This window comes from Pinus tabuliformis, chromosome 6 (genome assembly GCF_031772625.1).
Source record: "Pinus tabuliformis cultivar Carrire ecotype Pingquan chromosome 6, CPIR1, whole genome shotgun sequence".
Taxonomy (NCBI): domain Eukaryota; kingdom Viridiplantae; phylum Streptophyta; class Pinopsida; order Pinales; family Pinaceae; genus Pinus; species Pinus tabuliformis.
This window is the reverse complement of record NC_142292.1, coordinates 50093749-50115143: the sequence shown is the minus strand read 5'-3', so window position 1 is coordinate 50115143 and position 21395 is coordinate 50093749. Positions and strand designations below refer to the sequence as shown.

The 21395-nt window shown below is 37.8% G+C and overlaps 1 pseudogene across 1 annotated transcript; it reads right to left on the bottom strand.

The window, feature by feature from the left end:
• Nucleotides 1–8077: 8077 nt before the first annotated feature.
• Nucleotides 8078–9969, bottom strand: LOC149257154 (ran-binding protein 1 homolog c pseudogene; annotated as a pseudogene). Its single transcript, XR_016266607.1, has 3 exons — nucleotides 9642–9969; nucleotides 8381–8532; nucleotides 8078–8220 (listed from the first exon to the last, which is right to left on the bottom strand). The product of XR_016266607.1 is annotated as a ran-binding protein 1 homolog c pseudogene (transcript).
• Between the last annotated feature and the right edge of the window lie 11426 nt (nucleotides 9970–21395).

Below are 21395 nucleotides of genomic sequence, written 5' to 3'. Positions count from 1 at the left end.
CAAAACATATGATAGGATTTCCTTATACCTCATAGGCAAACAACCATTGTCTGTTCTATAGATGAGCAGAATAAGTGCTTGGTTCTCTACACTAAATAAAGACAAAGTATAGTACTTATTGCTGACAAAATAGGATTTAAATCGCGGTTCAATTGCTTGACATTCAGCGGGTCACAGAATTGTAGAGTGCATAATCATAAGTGATGTTGCGAGCCTCATTGCTCAAAGTCTAAGGGTCTTGCGAGCCATAATCACAGCCATGTATGGCATATCTTGTGATTATGGCATTTTATGAGGTCAATTCTTGTGAAGACATTTCAGTTTATAATACATTTTGAACCTCAACAGAGTTTTGGCAAGACCTGGCTGAGCTAGGACATCAACAACACAGCTGATATGAATGACATAATCTAGCCTCAAGAGGGAGCCTCTTTTGTTTCATCATTCTAACAATCTATGAAGTGGTGGAAAGCATAACAACTTCCCCTTGAATATGACACCTAAACTGAGTACAAATCCTAAATGATGCAGCCCTTGGTGCATGTCTCTCAAAGTATCGATATTTCAAATGTTGAAAGCTCTTGTGCCCATTTGATATGCATTTGATTGCAGTTCCCCTGAAGAAAGAATCTTATAAAGGTGAGGCCATGGCCAATATGTTAGCCATATCCATTGGAGTTGCCATTGCTTGACAACTTTAGTGTGATCAGTCCCACCATGATTCACATGGGCTTCTACTCAACACTGGCTGTTGCTATTGTAAGAGTCTTCAAGCTCATTGAACCCATAGTATTGATAAGTGTATTCTTTGGGTCTCTGGTTTTCAAATTCTGCCTATGTTTTCCTCTCAGTATCATTATTTCAAATGCTGAAAGCTCTAATTCCCATTGCTGTGTATTTGATTGTGGTTTCCCTGAAGAAAGAAGCTTATAAAGGTGAGCCCGAGGCCAATATGTTGGCCATATCCATTGGAGTTACTATTTTAGCTTATGGGGAGGCCAAGATGAATGCATGGGAGGTGATTCTCCAGTTAAGTGCAGTTGCATGTGAGACTACCCAATTGGTTCTCATACAAATTCCACGAACATCAAAAGGGATTATGTTGAATCCCATCACATCTTTGTTGCTCCTTGTTGCCTTGTTTTTCTCAGCACCCCCTGGGCCTTAGTAGAATACCCATTTCTGATAATCAGGGTCTCTTCCTTTGATTTGGATTACATGACATTTCTGCTTGTGCCTTGGTTCTTAATCTTGCAGTGTTTCTTCTGATAGGAAAGACTTCAGCCTTGACTATGAATGTTGCTGGTCTTGTCAAGGACTGGCTGCTCATAACATAATCTTTGTCTGTAATAAATGAAAAGGTTACAGTCATAAACTTGAGTGGGTGTGGACTGGCTTTTCTGGTTGTCTGTTACTATAATCATTTGAAACTTCAAGCTCTCAAGTCCAATGACAACCAACCAAAGTACCTCAGCAGTGCAGCTGATGCCAATGATGAAGGAGAAGGTTTGATAATGACGAGTGGGAGATTCTCAATCAGAGATTCAGAATCAATAGAGAAAAATCAAACTCAAGCTTTCGAGAATTTCTCTGGTTGACAGGGTATTATTGCAGGTTTGTTAAGAATTATGGGAGAATAGAAGCACTTGTAACAACATTATTGAAGAAAGATGCATTTTCATGGACTCCAGAAGCAATGAAGTCCTTTGAACATCTTAAAGAGGTAATGTGCCAAGCACTGGCCTTAGCTATGCCAAAATTCACAAAAACCTTTATTTTGGAATGTGATGCCTCAGGAAATGGAATTGGTGCTATTTGCAGTTGGGAACATCTACCTAGGACAATATCAACCAAGCACCTCTACTCAAATATGACAAACATATGTTGCTTACACATGCATGTAGCATTTGCCAAAAATTCCATGGCTACCTTACAACATGATGTTGGGTAAAAAGGCCAGTGATACAGGTCATAAATGCAGAAATAGACACTGAAACATAGTAAAATGCTGAAAATTCAAAATAGACTTTCTTCCCTCCCTCACTCTACAATCTTGAGGACAAACCATTGTATATGGGCTCTCATCACCAGTAGGCAGCCACGTATCACATAGATTTGTGAAAAAATTGCCCTCAAACAAGAACAAAACACAAACATTTCCAAAAATCTGCTCTTAAACAGTCAAAAATCCCACAGATTTTGATAAATCTACACAAAATCAACAGTGAAACACATGAATATGGATTTCTGATTAATCTACCCAATCTCTGTGGCAAAACACTCAGAAATCTATCAATTTCTTCTTGAATCACCAAATCAGCAACCACTTCTCCCAGATATACAAATCTCACCAACAATACAAGGAAAAACAGATCCAGTCCACTGCCAAATCATCTGATCGGCCAATAAAACTAAGAAATTTCAATGATTAACTATCTACACAGGCCTCTATTTCAATTTTTTCAAGCTTTGTCTCCAAGGGCTCTGCAACTGCTCCCGCACTTCAAAAAATCGAATCTTGTCTTCCTCGCTTTGTACGAGATACGCAATCGAATAACCCAACAACGTTAGAAGAAATATCATCGGGTTCTGGAGGTTTCCAAGCAGACTCAGCTTTCAGCACCTTAATTAGTGGTTGGGGTAAAAAGTCAAAACCAGTTCCTCCCTCTCCTCAAAATTTGTAAAGAAAGCTGATAATGCTCCTACCACGGAGCTTCCTTCAGAAAAAATTCGAGTCACAACCCTTACCCTATCTGGGTCTGACTTCCTTGTCTTCCTCTTCCTTGCTGGGAGACTGACAGCCCCATCTACATAGGAAACTCTCTTGGAAAGTTTCTAGATAGTTCTGAACTGAAGCATAAACAATATGTTTGTCCTTGTATTTGTGTTGAAGTTGATCTAGAACAAGCTCTTCCAGAGAAAATAATCCTCAAAAATGGAGACTGAATCCATGAGCAGACTCTGGATTATCAACAGATCCATTACAAGTGCAAGCTTTGTCACGAATATGGTCGCTTTGCCAATGATTGCAAGTCCAAAACCTCTGTTGTAAGTCCCTCGGGAGAATGTCATGTCCCTAAGAAAACATGTGCAAGGCATGTCAAAGCTGGATCTTCGTTCAGGAAAGAGGTTGTAACTACCACTCCTTCTAACCCTTTTGACCCTTTCACTACCCTTCCTGACATGGTAACCAAACAACAGAATCTGTTTGCCCTGAAGCAGATGATCCTCCTGCTGATTTAGTTAGACACCTCTCCTGTCATATCTTCCTCTCCAATAAAAAAGAAAAATCTTCAGTGGACAACACAGCCCCCTCACCCCATGACCCTGCTAACTCATCTCTCATTGAGAAGACCTCGCTAGTTGAACCTCTTAACAACGAAGGGTCTCCTGTTCCTCATCCTAATAGGAACATCAACGCCTCCTGCAAGTAGAAGAAATCAGACTCCTGGGCTGATGGGGAACATCTTGAGCATGTTGAAAAGGGATTCAAAAAAATGGGAAGAAAACCTCACAAGGGAAAAGAGATGACGCCACTGCCATTGAGAAAATATTAGGCAAGCAGAAAACATTATAACAGCAACACAAAAAACCAGCAGAATGCCAGAAAGGAATCAATGAAATACAGGGACAAGGAGAAGGAAGCATCTCTGCGCACCTCTCAATGAAAATAATTTCTTCGAATATAAGAGGTTTGGGGAACACCATCAAAACCCTGGCAGTAAAGGATATAATAAGGACTGAGAAAGCAGGCATTTTATTCCTTCATGAAACAAAGATGGATGCAAATGAATTTGAAAAAGCCAAGCAAATTTGTTGGGCCAGCAGCAAAGGTGCAATAGTCAGTGCGAGAGGGGACTCAAGAGGCCTTGCCACCCTATGGAACCCATACAAATATCAAGAACTAGAAAAAAAGACAACCAGTTCTGGATTAAAACTGTTTTGAAAGACTGTGACAAACAAAACTGTGGCAGTAAAGAAAATCCATCTGAGTAAAGCCAAAGAAAGTGTTAATGTAACTGCTTTAAGAGAAATCAAATTATTGAAGGAGCTTTTGCATCCAAGTATAATTCAACTAATAGATGCATATCCACACAAACATAATTTACATATTGTCTTTGAATTCATGGAGAGTGATCTTGAGATTGTTATAAAAGACAAAAACATAGTTCTCTCCCCAGCTGATATAAAATCCTATATGCAAATGACGTTGAAGGGGTTTGTTGTTTGTTATAAAAAATGGGTTTTGCACAGGGATATGAGCAAAAAGTGCAGTATGTTGGAGCATGAGCAACTGGGGAAGTTGGTCTTCATCAACTACAACATTTGGATGCTCACAAAACAATTGCAGGCAAAGGATCTAGATCCAATTTTATTTGATAAGGTTGATCTAGTCTTTCATTGGGTCTTGGAGGATGAATCTCCTACTAATGATTTGAGTTGGCTTGATTGAAAACTCTTGGGATTCTCTAGTGTTTTGTTATCTCAAATAGAAACACCACATACATTTGTATTACAATTGTTGCTTTTGTCTAGCGATGTGGTCTCTACCCATAGCTATGGGTAGAGAGTGAATTTGATATTGTCCTAGGTAGATGTTCCCAACTACAAGCTATGGGTAGAGAGTGAATTGGTGCTATTTGCAGGGAACAGGCCAGTCATTCACAGTGAAGAAGATAATGACAAGATTAGTGTATAATGATGGACAGGATGGTGCCATGGTGCCAACCTAAATCTCAAGTAAGGAGACATCTGTTCATCAATTTGTCAAGAAGCATGGCCTACAATTCAATTGCTCTAAGCCTATCACTTCTTCCACCTGTCAAATAAATTGTTTCCTGTTTGTTTAGTTGACTATGGTTCTAATAAATATACTATTGTTTGATGTAAATAGACAAAACAAAACAAAAAATATGGAAAGTTGTGACCCCATTTTCTAACTACAAATTGAAATCGGATTACCATAGTGACCACCTCTGCTTATTGGAATCAAAAAGGGGGTGGGTTAACCCAATACGATACCAGAAGTGATTACACAAAACCTCATTGACTCTTCATTTGTTTGGAAAAGATCCAAGCATATACTTCTGACGAGGGTTTCCGTCTCAAGTCTGGCTCGCAGGACGTCGCTTAGTCAATTGCGAGAAAAGTTTTCCACCTGCCTGTCACATACGGTTTGTCACACTATATTTAAAATAAGGTTGATCATACTAACAATAAGGTTGTATAGTTTAAAAGGAGGGCTCTCCTGACTGCATTTGGTTGGTTTATAGAAAAGATTGCTGGAATGTGTAATGTGAATGCTCTGCTAACTGTTTTTTAAGCATTTGGAAGTATTAAAACCCCCTAGGATAATTAATGTAAGACCTGTTAATTAATGTGTAAAGATGGCTATTGTCCTTGGGTTACCTTAGCTGTTCGTGTTTAGTGATCTGTGGTATTATGACTCCTCAAGTCACTATTAAACCATGAGAACCATGCCCAGGCAGACTAGTGTGACATTGTGGATGAGAACCAAAACTAGACTCCTATAACCTCCTTTTTCATCCTTTAAATTGCAGAATTAACTGACTGTTCTAGTAATCGTTCTTGAGCACCTGAAGATGTGCACCCTAAATAATAAGAATAATACCCTGTAACATATGAATAGTCCATCCTGTGCATGTAGGATATGCACATGAGGTCCAATAAAATCACTAACCAGAATACCTGGTGTTATTAAAGCCTCTACAGGTTGATATATATGAATGTTACAGTGTGCAGGAGTATGATTCAATTCCATACGAAAATACAAAACATCTGATAGGATTTCCTTATACCTCATAGGCAAACAACCATTGTCCCTTCTATAGATGAGCAGAATAAGTGCTTGGTTCTCTACACTAAATAAAGACAAAGTATAGTACTTATTGCTGACAAAATAGGATTTAAATCGCGGTTCAATTGCTTGACATTCAGCTGGTCACAGAATTGTAGAGTGCATAATCATAAGTGATGTTGCGAGCCTCATTGCTCAAAGTCTAAGGGTCTTGCGAGCCATAATCACAGCCATGTATGGCATATCTTGTGATTATGGCATTTTATGAGGTCAATTCTTGTGAAGACATTTTAGTTTATAATAAATTTTGAACCTCAACAGAGTTTTGGCAAGACCTGGCTGAGCTAGGACATCAACAACACAGCTGATATGAATGACATAATCTAGCCTCAAGAGGGAGCCTCTTTTGTTTCATCACTCTAACAATCTATGAAGTGGTGGAAAGCATAACAACTTCCCCTTGAATATGACACCTAAACTGAGTACAAATCCTAAATGATGCAGCCCTTGGTGCATGTCTCTCAAAGTATCGATATTCAAATGTTGAAAGCTCTTGTGCCCATTTGATATGCATTCGATTGCAGTTCCCCTGAAGAAAGAATCTTATAAAGGTGAGGCCATGGCCAATATGTTAGCCATATCCATTGGAGTTGCCATTGCTTGACAACTTTAGTGTGATCAGTCCCACCATGATTCACATGGGCTTCTACTCAACACTGGCTGTTGCTATTGTAAGAGTCTTCAAGCTCGTTGAACCCATAGTATTGATAAGTGTATTCTTTGGGTCTCTGGTTTTCAAATTCTGCCTATGTTTTCCTCTCAGTATCATTATTTCAAATGCTGAAAGCTCTAATTCCCATTGCTGTGTATTTGATTGTGGTTTCCCTGAAGAAAGAAGCTTATAATGGTGAGCCCGAGGCCAATATGTTGGCCATATCCATTGGAGTTACTATTTCAGCTTATGGGGAGGCCAAGATGAATGCATGGGAGGTGATTCTCCAGTTAAGTGCAGTTGCATGTGAGACTACCCAATTGGTTCTCATACAAATTCCACGAACATCAAAAGGGATTATGTTGAATCCCATCATATCTTTGTTGCTCCTTGTTGCCTTGTTTTTCTCAGCACCCCCTGGGCCTTAGTAGAATACCCATTTCTGATAATCAGGGTCTCTTCCTTTGATTTGGATTACATGACATTTCTGCTTGTGCCTTGGCTCTTAATCTTGCAGTGTTTCTTCTGATAGGAAAGACTTCAGCCTTGACTATGAATGTTGCTGGTCTTGTCAAGGACTAGCTGCTCATAACATAATCTTTGTCTGTAATAAATGAAAAGGTTACAGTCATAAACTTGAGTGGGTGTGGACTGGCTTTTCTGGCTGTCTGTTACTATAATCATTTGAAACTTCAAGCTCTCAAGTCCAATGACAACCAACCAAAGTACCTCAGCAGTGCAGCTGATGCCAATGATGAAGGAGAAGGTTTGATAATGACGAGTGGGAGATTCTCAATCAGAGATTCAGAACCAGTAGAGAAAAATCAAACTCAAGCTCCAAGACTAGGTATTTAGATCATTAATATTGTCTTGTGCTAGAGATTACTGTTCTTGGATTGGCTCCTCTATGCCCAGATCTATTTGCAGGGAACAGGCCAGTCATTCACAGTGAAGAAGATAATGACAAGATTAGTGTATAATGATGGACAGGATGGTGCCATGGTGCCAACCTAAATCTCAAGTAAGGAGACATCTGTTCATCAATTTGTCAAGAAGCATGGCCTACAATTCAATTGCTCTAAGCCTATCACTTCTTCCACCTGTCAAATAAATTGTTTCCTGTTTGTTTAGTTGACTATGGTTCTAATAAATATACTATTGTTTGATGTAAAAAGACAAAACAAAACAAAAAATATGGAAAGTTGTGACCCCATTTTCTAACTACAAATTGAAATCGGATTACCATAGTGACCACCTCTGCTTATTGGAATAAAAAAGGGGGTGGGTTCTGCACAATCCTCCGTATCATTTGCTATTACCAGAGATAATTAAAGCCACCCTAAACTCAAGTCTTAACTATGCTGATAGGGTGTTTGGGGAGGGGGATCCCTTACCAACCCACTATAATCTGCACAAAAGCATCCTAAAAACATATGCAAAATCAACCCTTCAATGAAATGATCCAAGAATATAGGTACTCAAACATTGATTTTATCAAAGAAAAATACAAGACAGAAAGAAAAGATCATAACAAGGATTAGAAGAGTCTAAGAACAGTTCTCACTGTATACAGAGCCAAGACGAATGCAGAAGAGTTCTTCCTTCAGTTCCCCATCTGAGAAATCAGTTGCATGCCAGACCCAAGTTTTATCACTACCTGCGTGCTCCTGAAGTGACATTGGGGAATGAACTGCAAGGCAAAAAAAAAAAAAAACAATATAATCCAGATAATAAGGATCAACACAAATTCTCGGCACAGAAAGCCTCTTAAAACTTGGACGTAAGATAAGCTATTACAATCTCAGGGGGGAAATTACACAAAAAAAAAACAAACAAACAAATTTACATACTTAAATGGTTTGCACATATTTTCAATGTCTTGGATTGCCTCATGACCAGCCGAACCTTTGTAGTATCCTTGTGCTTAAGAAACTTTACTGTTCCTACACCACGCTCCTTCCATTGATTCCCATCCTTGTCAAACCTGTACAGCTTCGCCTTCCTGCAGGGTCAAACATATAAAAAAGAATGGGAATATTAATAAACAATGAAACTGCATTAGGATCATTTTAAGAGCCCATGGCATCCATTAGAAGTAACGTCCGCAATATCCCACCATATCAAATGCATTCAAAGATAAATTACCAACGACCTATTAAAAACACAGGAGATATTCCTTAACATTACCGAAAAGGAGCCCACAAAAAAGCTCAATAATAACATCAAACATGTAAGAATACAAATCATCAACTATTTAATAACAAAAGAATGCTCATCCCATACATCCCCATAAAGTACAGAAATGATCAACAGCCTGTTCAAAACATCATAGAAAATCAACGAAAACAGTTGACAGAAGACCAAAACAGACATATGCCTGAATCATACCACCTCACAACATAAAAAGACAAATCACCCTAATGCCAATAACCAAAAGACAGATTATCAAATAGGCCCAATTCAGTATTCAATGGCTAATCCAAAAACCAAAAAATACGAAACCCCGTATGCTTAACAATAACAAATGACCATCACACCCCCCACTAAACCAGAATAATAGAGAAACCATCATAGATTCTTCAAAGACATTGAAAAAAGGATGGCCTATAGTTCAACAAAATATAAAAAGACTCGTCAAAATACAAAACCCCCAATGATAACAAATAAACCATCAAATTCATCCCTGAAAAAATCTTCATCGGCAGCCTATCAACATAGGAAAACAATTATTACAGACCATAATGAGATCAAAATATCAATGGGACATCAAAACAACAAGAAACTCACAAAATACACAGAAAAGCAAAACCCTAATTACCCGATAAAACAAACCATAGCCCGCTAAATGCATGTACCATAGAGTTTCTTCAGCACCCCGTTGAAATGACAAATCCGATCATCATCAACAGGCGAACAAAACATCGAGAACCCGATAAAAACAGATCTTACTAAAAAGGAGAAAAATTAGAAGTAAATAACTGCCCAAATGCATCTTCCTTATAGTCAAGGTCCCATTTATGTGCACAGGAAAAGGGCCACCGAAGAGGCCATGAAAACAACTTTCAACTGAGAAAACAAAATCATGAAATAGCCATGGATTAAGAAATTTACATGTCAAGAAGGAGATCCTCCTCTTCTTCGCCCGTGGTGACAGTAACCTCCTCAAGCTTAACAATGGGTGCAACCTGAGCTCCAGTGTCCTCTTCCTTTCCGGCATCATCCTCGTTCTCTCTCGAATCGTCATCTACTGCCCATGTAAGAACAGGATCCTCCTGAGTTGCAGCCATCCCAATACCAGATAGTGCACAGAGGGAGGGCTCGAATGAAATCGATGGATCCAAAATATGCCAGAAACTCGCCCAATATCAGACACGAATGCGAAACCCCGAGGATTTTGGACAAAGGATTTAACTGTGCAAAAATGCTTCGAAGGCAAAGAGCAAAGAGGTTGACGGAGAGAAAACTCCTATATAAGGGTTTTTGAGGTCGATGGAGAGAAAACACTCTATATAAGGGTTTTGAAGAGGGAAGGCCGGTAGCTGTTAAAGATTGAGAGTAAAAGTAGCATCGTTAAAGATAATATAATAAATTATTACAGGGATGGTTGGGGGCTTTCAAAGGGAGAGAAGGCAATGGAATAACCCCTAAATCATCTCCAACATGAGAGGCCTACTTCATTCATGTTGTCATGTTGGGACCAGAGGTTGTTGTGCGTTTTTTGTTTTCGCAATTTTGAACTCTTTCCTTGGTGATATATTATTGTGTTTATTGTAATAATAATGGGATGGGGTTGAGGGGTTTGTAAATGAGATAAATATGGAAAAGTAATTAGAAATATTGGTTTTAAATTATTATAATAAGTATTGTTGTGGTTGATCCATGATAAGTTGTAGGGTAGTTGGTTTGTATGGGGTTTAGTTGTTACGAGGTCTTAAGTTCAAATGTCATGGGGAGGGGTTGAGAATGGAAGTCATTTTGGGGGCATCAAAACTATTCTAAGGGGCATCTTCCACTGAGCTTTACACAATCCTCGATGTTGAGGATGAAAATAATATGAATATGCCAAGCTCACTCTACAGCCTAGTATGGTTACTGCCATGTTTGTCCATCATTCCAAGGAGCATCTTCCACTGAGCTTTACACAATCCTCAATGTTGAGGATGAAAATAATATGAATATGCCAAGCTCACTCTACAGCCTAGTATGGTTACAGCGATGTTTGTCCATCATCAAAGTTGAAAATTTGCTAGTGTCGGCCAAAATAGATTTAAAAAAAAAAAAACATTTAAATAATGTTTGCTCATAAAAAATAATTGCCAATGAAGAAATTGGATCCCTCTCCGCTCATATTATATCTATATTTAAGATGGGTCTATGCTAGTGGATAACACAAAAATCACAAAGTGAAGAAGAGTTTAATTTCAAGTCAAAGCAAAACTTAGGGACTAGCGCAATTCATCTAACTTCTATTGAAATGCGGTATTTATACGTGTAATGTGATATATATATATATATATATATATATATATATAGATAGATAGTGTAATTGCTATTATGTTGTTAAATGGTTGTTTAATTAATGTTGGTTATTCAATGGCAAGATGGTTTTGTAACTCTTAATGATGTAATTGTTCATCTTCTTGGTTGTAGTGTGCCATGTTGTTGACATACAAATATTGTAATGGAGCCAAAAAAAAATGACAGTAAAGCATAGTTGGAAGTTATAATTTTATCCTCCTGGAAAAGCAAAATTGTGGAGTTAAAGAACCACTTCTAGGAAATCAATTTCCATCACATCCATAGGGAGCTAAATACAACTGTAGATTCTCTCTAAAAAAGAATAATTTGTCTGGAGACAGGTTACATATATTATGATGAATTAGTTGGCAACCCAGTTCAAAGTTCTCATTCGATGCCCATATACTAATATGGATCAGCTTTAAGTCAAATTTTCAATTAGTTATCAACTAGCTTACTATAAATTTCAAGTGAGTCTACATTTAGCTTTCAATTAGCCTCAAATACAATGTCTTTCTTTTTCTCTGGACAGGGGCCTCTTCATGGTTGTATAATACACTTTCGGGAATTTTTTGTTACAACCTAATGTCATTTCTAGTCAGTGTCTTCGTTTTTCTCATAGTAGGGCCCTCTTCGTGGTTGTATAATACACTTTCTACAATTTTTGGTTGCATGCTATTGTCATTTCTAGTCAGTCTTATAATTTGCAAAAGAAAAAAAAATTGTAAAACCCTGGTTTTACAACAACTTCTTTTTCTCTTCTTCTGGGTCGTGATGCCTTGTCTTCTGGCAACCCATTGTAATGACAGAAGTTACAATATTTTTGTCAATGTTTGTGCTTTTTTTCTTCCTCGTGAATAACAAAAGGGTCCTTTTTTCTATAGTAATAAGAAGAAAGATATTGTAATGGTTATGTCATGGTTAGCATTCCTAAATATAAGCAGATATAGGATAAGCATGCATGCATATTAGAACTTGGTGCACATGGATGGAATTCAATGTGCCAAATGATGTAGATGTTTCACAAGCATGGGGTGTGACATTTCAACCCTAGTTATCAATAGTGATGAGAGGCCACCAAGGACAATACCCCTTGGACCCTATGATAAGTGTTGCACATTTTGGTGTTAGGAGTGGAAGGGTAAGCTTGGTTCGAGGAGGTTGGTTATGGGATGTTTTTTGGTGCACATGAGGTTGTGCATCAACTACCATGGCTACACTTGAATTAGTGGGTATTTACAAAAATAAAGTGGGAGAGTTAAGTTTTTTGAACAAAAGTAGCCTATGGGTGATATTTGCATTGATCACTTGTGTTAGGAACCTTTTTAGGCAAGTTAACTAATACTTGGAAGGTGTGAACCATGTAATTGAAATAATTCAATAGTGTCCTCCTTCCTTCAAATGAAGCAACAAAGCCAAGAACATGACTATCAAATAAATATTAGCCCCCTATTGAGCCCTTGTTGCACATTTACAAATTGCTCAGACATTGATGTCATGGTGTTTCACACTAAGTATGTCTAAGATTACATGTGATAGTATATGCCTCATTTTAGTACTAACAACTTCATTAGTTTTGTTCTTATATATTACATACTTTTTTTATTTGTGGTTGTTATGTATGTGATGTTTATAATAATTACAAAACTAACTATGTGAAAGCATCCCTAACATAAATTTTCATTTGGCACTAATAATATTTTCCTTACAACCCCCTTCCTTCATTGGCGGTGGGAAGGAAGCTGATCCTTCCTTCCCCCCACACCCCCCTTCCTTCCTTTGGAAAGAGAGGTAAGAGCAAGAGTTGGAAAGATGTCAGAAAGAATGCCTACCTTTGGCAGTTGTGTCGTCGTATCGAGAGAAAGAAAGTCAGTTATCTGTCGTCCTCCCTTCGGTAGATGAATGCCTACCTTTGGTAGGAGAGAAAGAAAGTCGGTTACCTACGCTTCGCTTCGGTTGCCGTATCGAGAGAAAGAAAGTCGGTTACCTACGCTTTGCTTCGGTTCGGTAGGAGAGAAAGTCGGTATGAGTACTTTGGGTGTTGTTGGTTGTTCTTTTTTTTCGAACAACTGTTACTTGTTTGAAGAAAGAAGTCTATCTTACTCTGAAAGAGGTAAGGGGCGGCACCGCAGGAGAATGAAACGCTCTCCGGAGGAGCCATCAAAGGTACAAGTTCAAGAAAAAATATAAGCGGTAAGCGATCATAGGGCGAGGATAGGGGAAGGCACGCTTGAGGGCCGTCCGGGCGAGGGTGGGGTACGGGTAGGGAGAGGGGGGAAAGGACAGGGGAATAAGAGAAAGGAGAAAAGAAAAAAGAATAAGAGAGAGGAAATAAGGGAAAGGAGAAAGCAATCGACATTAAATTCAACAACTAAAAAGAGGCTCTTTGAGCCATGGCTAGCTCTCAGAGAATTTCATTCTCTTCGAGCTCTATACATATTATACTCGTCTAGACATATGATACTCGCATCTCTACGTTTCACTTCTTTACTCTCTTCTCTACCGAGATAAAGATCTAGATCTAGTATAACTTAGCCATTCCAATAGCCAATAGTCTTTAGTCCTATTTAGTACCCTTATAATATTCCCCTTGGCATAGTAGGTAGATATTGATTCCTTGTCCATGCATGAAGTTCCATAGCAAGAGATTAGACCCACTTCACCATTGACCTTAGCATATGGAAGGATATGGTTTCCATTAGCGGTGTCTCGCTTTTATGGATCTTTTTATCCATTTGCATAGGCTTATCTCATAAAAGCTCACCTTTCTCTCCCATGAGGATTTTCCTCATAGAAGATTTCCTTTCTCTCCCGCACAACTTTTATGTTTTTCTCAATGGATATTTATCTCCAATCCATCCAACTTATCTAGAATTAAATCGAGAAGCTTTACCATGAAAGGATTATCCTTTCCCATTCACCAATGTGATTTGGCAAGAATCTCATCTCTTGGTGTCTCGCTTTTCCAAGTGATTAATTTATTAATAATGTATTTACTTTTTATATTACACATCATACCTAACTTTTCTCAGCTTAGGTTTGCAAAGTTTGACACACAAGGGAGGGGTGTTACATTTTGGATCCCTCTCTTTCCTTAAGATCCCTCCAACTGCAGCTAGAGTTCTTAGATGACTGTAAGGAGGAAGCCCCTATTGGAAAGGGACAGACAGTTTGAAGGTGTCTATCTTGTTGGTAATTCCTATATCGAAAAGTTGTATTTTCATAGTCCAGGGGTTGGGAATACACAATTCCCATCCACTTGAGCTCAATTTTATCTCGCAAAACTTCATTGGGATCTACCTAAACACATATGCAAACATAGGTGAAAATGGCTTTCAAAAGTCTTTCCCTGTCTACTTTGACGAATCTTCCAATAAAATTGCCCACTTTTTCTAAGAGATCTAGATGGGTAAAGTGAATGGGAAAACTGGGAATCTTACCCATACTAGAGTAGTCATCGGCAACATAGTGAGAGGATTGAAGTTGGGAAACCATGGCTTCACTAGAAGACCAACTCATCCCCAAAACCATGGACCTTGGTCAAGGATTTTTTTCTTATCCTCAAGACATTTGAAGATCACCACAAAAAAACATGGGTCTACATCCACCCAAACCGGCGTTCATCCAATCCTATCATAATCGAACAGAAAAACGCTACTTCTTCAATAGAAAATGGGGAATAAAAGTATCACCCAAGGATAATGACCATCGCATCAAGCGCTCAATCATAAGGGAGGAGCAATAATTTGACAATCACACGTCCTTGATTTCTGTTGATTTAACTCTAAACACTCACGTAATATTCTCTTGCTTGGCGAATTAAACACCACTGCATGGAATGGACGAGGATTGAGCCGAACCCTGGATGAAGCCCACTTCATTCTCATCTAAACACAAAACTATATATACGTCAAAGTTATTACAATAGATTCTGACTGTCAACACCTCGAGGTTCTGTTTATATGTGGCTACCTTTTATGGTTACTATTGAATGTGTGATTGGCAATAGTAATGGCAACTTAGGGCTGCCAAATTTCCTTCGATTCCCTCACTACATCCTAACGCAAATAGTTGTTCAATGCCTTGGTTGTCTTTCAAAACTGGTAGGCAATGTCTTCTTTGATATTTCTCGATGGTTTTAATTCCACTACAATCACAACTTTCATTTACATAAACTTCGTGTTTTCGCACGAGCGACGATTGTTCCAAGGTGAAATGTCACTTGGATGGTTTCAACGTTGTTGACCCATCATAACTGACTAACGGATATGCCCATTACAATTTTATACCACCCCATTATCAATATCAATTATGCATGGGAACCAATTAAAGCAACTTTTCACATTAATTTTATATGAGCATGAGAACATGTGTTAACAAGCAGCCCATAAAGCCTCATTTTGAATGCCATAGTCACTTAGAAGGAATTCCTCTTGTAGTAGCATCCTCCCTTCTAAACTTTGCTAGTGCTAACATTAGAACCACCATTACAACAAGATATCTTTCTAGTGTTGACAACACCATTATAGTAAGATACCTCAAGAGAGACAGAAAATTTAAAAAGTATGATAGTAATACGTATCCAGAAGATGGTATTGAAACTAGTAATTGTTCACGAATCCATAAGATTGTAAGGTCGTTCTCATTATCATAATCATTGTCATCATCATCACCATCATCCTTGTCATTGTTATTGCCATCATTACATTATCATCATAATCACCATTCATGCCATCATCATCATCATTATGGACATTGTTTGCAATTGTTCATAATTGTAGATGTTGTAAGAAATATCATCAACCCAAAAAATGTGATCAGTGCTAGAAAAGGGTTGTTTAGGACACATTGATATACGTAAGAGAAATAACAACTCTATTTTTGACAGATGATCGATGATGATCATCATCACCACCATTATCATCGTCATTGTCATTTTTATCATCCCCATCATCATCATTAATGTAATTTCTATCGACATTGTTGTAATCATGCATCATCATCATTCATGCCATTATTGTTTTTGATGATGACCTAGATGAAAATGATGATCATGACACCAAAGATAATGCTTATGATTATGACAATGACAACATCTAAAATTGGGAAGATTCGCCAACGTCATTAGCATCGTCATCATCATAATCATTGCCATCATCATCATTGTCATTGTAACCACTATCGTCTTTATCATCATAATCACAATTCATGTCATCGCCATCATCTTCATTTTCATCATTGTCAATATTATTGACATTGTCATCAATTGTTCATAATTGTCAATGCCATAAGGAATATCATCAATGCAGAAAATATGATGAGTGTTGGAAAAGGGATGCAAAAGCGAACATAGAAATGGGGGCAACAATAGAAATAAAATTGGATGAAAAGTGGATACAACATAAGTAGATGCACAACAACATGAAAAACCTGACACAAAAGTGGATGCAAAAGTAGATGCAGTTGTCAATGCAAACTTGGATGCAAACATGAAGGCAAAAGTGGAAGCAAACATGGGTCCAATGGTAGGTGTAAAACTTGGCACAAATTGTGGTGAAACAAATGTGGATGCAACAACGGAAACAAAAGTATATGCAAAAATGGATGAAACAAAAGTGGATGCAATAGGGGATGCAAACGTGGAAGCAAATGTGGTTGCAATGGTTGGCGCAAGATATGGTGCAACAAAAGTGGATGTAACAATAGACAAAAAATATGCAAAATAAGATGCAAAAATGGATGTAAAAGTGGAAGCAAACATTGATGCAACAGGCAAAACAAAATTGGATGCAAAAAATGGATATAATGTAAGTAGATGCAAAAGTAGATACAAAACGAGATGCAAAACCCAATGCATAAACCTAACATAAAAGTGGATGCAAAAATAGATGCAATATTTGATGCAAAAGAGGATGTGAACATGGATGCAAAATTGGAAGCAAACGTGGATACAACAGTGAGTGCAAAACATGGTGCAAATTGTGGCATAACAAAAGTGGATGTAATGATAGATGCAAAAAAAGAATCAAAGTATGATGCAAATGAAGATGTAAAAAGGGATGCAAAAAGTGAAATTTAAAATGGGTGCAACAGTGGATGCAAAATTGTGTGCAAAAGTGGATGCAATAGAAGTCGATGCAAAAGTAGATGCAAAACGAGACACAAAACCCGATGCAAATCCCGGTCCAAAATTGGATACAAAAAGGGATGCAAAAATAGATGTAGTAGTTGATGAAAACCTAGACGCAAATGAGGATGCAAACGTGGATGCAAAATTATAATCAAAAGTGGGTGCAAAAGGAGGTGCCAAACTAGGCGCTAATTTTGGCACAAAAATATTAGATGCAATAGTGGGTACAATAATAGATGCAAAAGAGGATGTAAATATGGATGCCAAACAAGAGGGCAAAGTGGATGCAACAAAAGTAGATGCAAAATTTTATGCAAAACTAGACACAAAACACGATGTAAAACTTGGCGCAAAAGGGATGCACAAATGGATGAAAAAATGGATGCAAAAAATGATTTAAAAAAGGATGCAAAAAAGGATGTGAAAGTCGATGCAAAAGTTGATGCAAGTGTAGGTGAAAAAAGTGGATGCAAATGAGGATGCAAAAGTATGTCAAACAAAATTAGGTGCCAAACTTGATGCAAAACCTGGAACAAAACCTGGTGTAAAGGATGACACAAAACTTGGCATAAAATTTGGTGCAAAACGTGGTGCAAAACCTATTGCAATACCTGGTGCTAAACTTGGTGTAAGATTTGGTGCAAAACTTGATGCAAATTTTGTGTCAAGTTTTGCACCATATTTGATAAATGGATGCAAATAGCACCAAAAATGGGCTCTAGATGCAAAAAAAGAAGTAAAAAGGGACGCTAATCGCTGGTTTTGTTGTAGTGATTACTTATTGTAGTATGATTTAGTTTGCTTTCTTGCAATTTAGATATCATATTGCTTAACTTGTTCATGATTGCTTCCCATAAGGCAGATTGAGTTGAAGGGTAAAGGATCAGAAGGGTTGAAGTAGTCTGATTAGTTTCCTTTATGCAATTTAATTTCCTGCAATTTAGATATCATATTGCTTAACTTGTTCATGATTACTTCCCATAAGGCAGATTGAGTTGAAGGGTAAAGGATCAGAAGGGTTGAAGTAGTGTGATTAGTTTCCTTTATGCAATTTAATTTCCTGCAATTTAGATATCATATTGCTTAACTTGTTCATGATTGCTTCCCATAAGGCAGATTGAGTTGAAGGGTAAAGGATCAGAAGGGTTGAAGTAGTGTGAATTAGTTGCTTTGCTTTCAGTCTTTGAGTTGCTTTAAGTTCAGTTTTTACTTTCTTTTTCATACAACAGTAAGGATACTGGGCCATTGTCATTAGTTCACTATTTGATACATTTACTTCCTCTTAAGAATTGATTTCATTACAGTTAGTTTAGAGCTTTCTTTTTGAACACTTTTAAGTTTGGAAAATCATTGTAGAAATCACCATTACCATCCATACTTAACTTTCATTTTCGCCATCACACACTAGGGAATCCATAAAAGATAAAACCAAAAACAAACTAAAAAACTCAAAAACGACAAAAGACTAAGAAAATGGTTATCTTGTACATATAGTACACTTCACTTTGTCAGTTTACGAATCCCGGATTGACATTTTAATAAGCAATTTAGAACACACTAAATTGACTAAACATTTTGGCGCCGTTGCCGGGGAAGTGAAACTAGGTAGCCAATTTCTTAAAAAAAAATGCTTTTTTTCAAGGAAGGAAAATTGATAACCTCTCAAAGTATGCTCTCCTCTTGCACTTAGTGTGATCTGGAGGATCAGAAAAGAGAAAGTTATTGGTTTAATAGTTTCTTGAGTATGCTCTCTTCTTGCACCTAGAGTGACCTGGAAGATCAGAAAGAGAATTATTAGCCTGACTTGAAGAAAAATAAAAATGATATGCATAGAGCAAGAGATTCTAGGGGAAGGTTTTTAGCTAGAGCCAAGAGTTCGATTTTCACAACTCCATCTACCTCAAGGAATAGACAAGAGACACCTCCATCATCTCCAACCTACACTCCTAGCCCTAGGATTCCTGGAATTCAAGAGGCAGTAGTTGAGTTAGGAGACTCCTCCTCACCATCCATCGAATCTGAATTAGGAAAAGATCCTTTCTTTTCTTCTACAGGGAGACACATTGTAATTGAAGAAGTAGAATCATTTGAGGAAGAAGAGGGAGAAATTCCTTCTTGTTCGCCATTAGTAGAGGAACCAGAGGACTCTGAAATCTCTGAGAAAACTACCATGACAGAAAAGGGAGTTAACAGATTTGGTAGAGGTAGAGGTAGAGGAGGGGGAGGAGGAAATAATGGAGGAGGTAGGGGTAACAATGGGGGAAATAGGGATGGAGATAACTCATTTGGATTTCCTATAGTCGATGAGGATTCTCGAGCAACAATGAAAAGTATTTCACCATCTGTCCTCCCAAACTTTCATGGGTTAAGAAATGAAGATCCTGAAACATTTCTATTTGAGTTTGAGGTCATGTGTCGAACCTATGATTATCTGGAAGACTCTCAAAAACTCAAACTATTTCCTTCAACATTGAAAGGAGCTGCTTTGAAATGGTTCATGGGATTACTCACTCAATCCATTAGGACTTGGAATGATATGAAACAAACATTTCTGGATAGATACATGGATTATTGTATGCCTACCAACCACAAGGATGAAGTATTTAAAATGGTACAAAGAGAAGATGAAAACTTGGAGGATTTACTTGAAAGATTCCAATACAATCTGAAAAGAGCAAAAATGAGTAACTTAGAGGAGGAAACCTTGAAAGCCCTTCTTTTAAAAGCCATTAGAGATGAATGGATAGATATTTTGAACATGATGGGAAAAGGATACATATCTCAACTTCCACTTCATGATATAGCAGAGCTGTGTGTCCATCTCTCAAGAGGAAAATCTAAAACTGGAAAAGGGCCTAGAGATCCTTCTCTCATTAGAGCAAACAAATCTGCAACTGGATCAGTAAGTAGGGCTGAGATTGGCAATATGCTTGATGAATTCAAAGTTGATATCTTAGGGAGTCTTAGTGAGCAACTAGACACTCTTAAGATCCACAATAAGCAGAAAGTAGAAGCTGAAGCTTTAGCCATCTTTTGCCCAAAATGTAGAAAAAAACATGCTCTCAGGGAATGTCCCTTGGATGCAAAAGCTGTAGAAACATATGTGATTTGTTTAGAGAATCATGAGACCAAGGATTGTCCTTCAATTCCTGGGCTCAAAGCTGTCATCCAAGAAGATCCAAATACAATTGAGTCTCTCTGTTTTGTTGCAAGGAGACCTTGGCAGGGGCAACAAAACCAAGGGTTTAATAACTCTATGAACTTTCAAACCCCACCAAATTGGAATCCTTGGCAACAACCTTGGTCCCAACCTCAAAATCCTTTTCAATCATGGGTACAAGGCATGCAAAATCCTTATGGGAGATTTGCTCAATTTTATCAATATCCTCCATCTTTTCAAAACCAACAAGCTCCACAACTTCCAAATCAAAACCCACAACTATCATTGCCATTTCAACAACAACAACCGTCTCAACAGAACCCAAATTCTCAACTCTTGCTTCCATTCCAACAAAATTCAAATCAACTTCCTTCTCAGCCATTGCCAAACCCCAATAATAAAAACCCTCAAAATGCTTACATGGTAGAAGGTCAACAATTTCCTACCTATATGATTGTTCCTCTCAATGATGTACAACTCAGATCTGGTAGAGTTTTAGATAAACCTTCTATAGATGACCAAAATCAAAGCATTTCTGAGGAAGATTCTCTTGAATCCAATAAGGGTTCTGAAGCATCTCTGCAAAATCCAAACACTCAGAAAGAAAAAGAAAAAGAGCTAACCCCCACAACTCCTATAGTTGAGCAACCTGCATCTTCATCCACACCTCCTTTTCCTGAAAGATTACAAATTGACAAAGGGGTGGAAAAACAAATCTTGTTGCCTGACTATAATTTTCTAGATGAATTGAAGAATGTATGTATCAATATTCCCTTGTTACAAGCCATTAGATAGATTCCTATTCTAGCAAAAACAATAAAGGAGTTGAGTCTTAAAAGACCAGGAAGGAAACCTAGAGACACAAGAAAAATCCACCTGGTAGGGAAAATTGCAGACATCATGATGGGAAAAATTACTATGAAGAAATATGTAGATCCTGGTAGTCCAATTGTCAAAACACATATCAATGGGGTAGAAATTCCAAATACTTTGATTGATTTAGGGGCTACTATCAACATTATGAGTAGACAGACTATGGAACAACTGAAACTTCCTA